The sequence below is a fragment of the Phocoena sinus genome, chromosome 6, assembly GCF_008692025.1.
Source record: "Phocoena sinus isolate mPhoSin1 chromosome 6, mPhoSin1.pri, whole genome shotgun sequence".
Classification (NCBI taxonomy): domain Eukaryota; kingdom Metazoa; phylum Chordata; class Mammalia; order Artiodactyla; family Phocoenidae; genus Phocoena; species Phocoena sinus.
In genome coordinates, this window is record NC_045768.1 from 103,765,664 (window position 1) to 103,769,731 (window position 4,068).

A 4,068-nucleotide genomic window follows, 5' to 3' on the forward strand; every position below is an offset into this window, starting at 1 on the left:
CAGAGCTGACTGTGCTGTTTCCCCCCATCAATAAAAGCTCTTGCCCCCTGATTGTCAGTAGGGGGGAGTCGGCCTTTGGACAGGAGTCCACCCTCCCCCACCCCATTGCTGGTATCCAAAATAAAGCAAATTTTCCTTTCCACCAAACTTGCCTCTTTACTGGCTTTTGAGCAGCGAGCATTTTTTGTGCCCAACGTGGGGCTGCGCTCTCACGACACCTGGCTCCCCAGGGTTTCCCTGAGTGCCAAGATGGTTGCAATGAGCTCACTGCTTGTGGCTCTCTGACCCTGAGAGAGGGATCTGGGGGGATGTTCTTAGCAGCCGCCAAAACCATTTGTTTTGGGGATCCTCCCTGTTTCTCCCCTGCTCGGCACTGGCTGCCAACTTACCCTTTTCCTTGGTGGAATGGAAAGATGCATCTGAACGAGCTGGACATTTAGATTGCTTCCACATCTTGTCTATTATAAATAATATTATTCTCTAATACTATACATGCGGTACGCGGGCCTCTCACTGTTGTGGCCTCTCCCATTGCGGAGCACAGGCTCTGGACGCGCAGGCTCAGCGGCCATGGCTCACGGGCCCAGCCGCTCCGCGGCATGTGGGATCTTCCCGGACCGGGGCACAAACCCGTGTCCCCTGCATCGGCAGGTGGACTCCCAACCACTGCGCCACCATGGAAGCCCTAATACTATACATTTTTTAAGAACTTTAAGGAAGATGAATTCATGATGTTTCTTTGTGGCCTACATTGATAGTAGATGAAGTTTCTCCTGATATATTCCCATTAATAAACAATGAAGTGATCCCTAATAAATTAATGTAGACATAAATCATCAACAACTGCTAGCATCACAAAAAAAGACAACCAGACATTATCTGCTTTATGATGGACGAAAACACCACCACCTATAAACTTGTCAAAAAAAATCAAACCCAATTCTAATGTAGGCTCGAGGCCCAACTACCAATTTACAGGAAGAAGAGAAGAAAAAAGAACATGTTAAATGATACATAAACATGTGATCAGAAAAGTCCGGACAGTGGGAACTCTATGAACCTATACATTTAAAAGAAACATAATCTCACCACAAGAAAAATATTTATAACCATGTGTGGCAATAGGTGTTAACTAGAGTTACTGTGGTAATCATTTTGCAATATATACAAATATCAAATCATTAGGTTGTACACCTGAAACTAATACAATGTTATAAATCAATTATATCTCGATTAAAAAGATTTGACTGGATTAATAAAACAAAAAAAAGAGACAAACCTTAAATAAAGATCACTGAGAGGGCTTCCCTGGTGGCGCAGTGGTTGAGAGTCCGCCTGCCGATGCAGGGGACGCGGGTTCGTGCCCCGGTCCGGGAAGATCCCACATGCCGCAGAGCGGCTGGGCCCGTGAGCCATGGCCGCTGAGCCTGCGCGTCCGGAGCCTGTGCTCCGCAACGGGAGAGGCCACAACAGTGAGAGGCCCGCGTACCACAAAAAAAAAAATCACAGAGAAAGAATGAATAAATAAATAAAAGAGACATAAAAGATATATCAGCCAACACAATAGGTGAGCCATTTGTAGATCTTGAGTCAAAGTCACAAAATTTGGGGAATTCCTGGTGGTCCAGTGGTTAAAACTCCACCCTTCCACCGCAGGGGGCAGGGGTTCAATCCCTGGTCAGAGAACTAAAATCCCGCATGGCACACAGCACAGCCACAAAAAAAAAAAAATAGTCAAAAAATTTTTTAAGTTCATGAAGTTTATAGAACAACTGGAAATTAAAAATGGATTGAATACTTGATATTAGGAAATTATCCTTTACTGTCCATGGTGTGATACAGTTATCATGGTTATAGGTTGTTTGTTTTGGGTTTTTTTTTGCAGAGTCCTTATCTTTTGGAGATGAAATTTTTATGAATGAAAATGTATGATACCTGAGATTTGCATCAATATAACATGGGAAAGTAGAAGTGGGTAAGATTGGCCATGAATTCATGGTTGAATGGTAGGTACATCCATGTTCATTACAGTATTCTCCTTACTTCTGTGTTTAAAATATTCTATAATAAAAAATGTTTTTGAAAAAAATAATAATCTGTACATCCCTTGCCAAGTTAGCTAGCTCTCCATCATACATTATCCATCAGAGAAAGGGATCCAGTAGCATCAATCCCCTGGGGCTGTTCATGTCTATTAATATTTAGAAAATGCTTTGATGTTTGAAGATGAAACCATACAATTATAAGGTATTATTACCATATTAGAATTAAATAAATTACACCATAAATTTGGAAATCCAAACATGATCACCACCTGACTTAAAGTTTGGGTCAGGTAGAGAAAGAGCTTCCTGAGAAATGCCCATATAGAGCCAATGATCAAATGTTGATTCAAATGACATTCTTTCCCATAGGCGACAACCCCCCAGGCAGAGCAAATCTGAGGCAAAATTGCTAAGAATTAAGTACCCCCCCCATCTTACTGTTCAAGATACATCTTCTGCCTCTCCTATTCCCTCCTCGATGCTAGTAATGAACCCATGTTACACCTGAGCCCTCGAAATTACCCTGCCAATTAAGACTTCATTCATTCATTCATTTTACTCAACAAACATTGAGTTTCTACTCTGTGCTGGCAACGCAGATATGAACAAAGTTCACCCTGGCAGAGCTTATAGGCTATTAGGAAAGCAATCTAAATAAATCATTACAAGGCCACCACAGGAGGTATGGACAAAGTGGGAGCAGAAGAGAGGGAGTTACTAAGTCCCTGTGGGAGGATCTGGGAAAGTGTCACCAGGCCAGTGATATTTACCCTGCCTCGTAAAGGATGAGGTGCTTACAGGCGGAGTCAAAGGAGAAAGGGGCTTCCCTGGTGGCGCAGTGGTTGAGAGGCCGCCTGCCCATGCAGGGGACACGGGTTCGTGCCCCGGTCCGGGAAGATCCCACATGCCGCGGAGCGGCTGCGCCCGTGAGCCATGGCTGCTGAGCCTGCGCGTCCGGAGCCTGTGCTCTGCAACTGGAGAGGCCACAACAGTGAGAGGCCCGCGTACCGCAAAAAAAAAAAAAAAAAAAATGGAGAAAGGCACTCAAGATGTATTAGTCAGTGTTCTCCAGAGAAACAGAACCAGTAGGATGTGTAGAGATACATGGAAGAGGAAATTTATTCTAGGGATTGGCTCATGTGGTTATGGAGGCCAACAAGTCCCACAATTTGCCCTCTGCAAGCTGGAGACCCAGAAGAGCCAAGGGTGTAATTCAGGCCAAGTCCAAAAGCCCAAGAATCAGGACAGGCGAACACAGAGATCCCAGCTCAAGCAGGCAGAGCGGATTCGCCTTTCCTCATCTTTATGTTCTATTTGGGCCCTCAGTGGATTAGGTTCTGCCCATCCACCTTGGGGAGGGCACTTGCTGTACTCAGGCTCCTGATTCAAATGCTAGTCTCCTCTGGAAACACCCTCAGAGACACGCCCAGAAATAATGTTTTACCAGCTACCAAGGCATCCCTTAGCCCAGACAAACTGACACCTAAAATTAATCATCACACAAGCCAAAGGGAGTAACACAAAATCGTCAGAGGGTCTGTAGAAAACTTGTGGATGGAGGAGATGAGTTTGGAAACCTGGGTGGATCGGTTCTTGAAAAGCCCTACAGGGAATTCCCTGGTGGTCCAGTGGTTAGGACTCGGGCTTTCAGTGCCAGGGGTCTGGGTTCAATCACCAGTCAGGGAACTAAGATTCTGCAAGCTACACAGTGTGGCCAAAACAAAAACAAAGACAAGAAAAAAAAAAAGAAAAAGAAAAGCCCTGTACACTGTGCTAGAAACTTTATCCTGGGGACCCCTGGAAGCTTTCTAAGGAAAAAAAAAATGCCTTCAAATCTGTGTTAGACAGAACGTTTACTTGTCTTTGGAACCTGTGAGACTATAAATTCTTTGCCTGGGCTTGTTTTCTCTTGTAACCCCAGTTCCCAGGACAGATTTAGACCTTTTGCAAGGGTCAGACTTAAAGTCAGTCATTTCCATTTTTTTTAGACACAATAGCTACAAACAATGCTTTGGAAAGGAGC

The 4,068-nt window shown here is 44.4% G+C and overlaps 1 non-coding gene across 1 annotated transcript; it reads left to right on the forward strand.

Moving 5' to 3' along the window:
• The first annotated feature begins 3,659 nt into the window (after positions 1–3,659).
• On the forward strand, positions 3,660–3,731 carry TRNASTOP-UCA. Its single transcript has one exon. It is a non-coding gene; the product is annotated as a tRNA-Sec (tRNA).
• Positions 3,732–4,068: the final 337 nt, after the last annotated feature.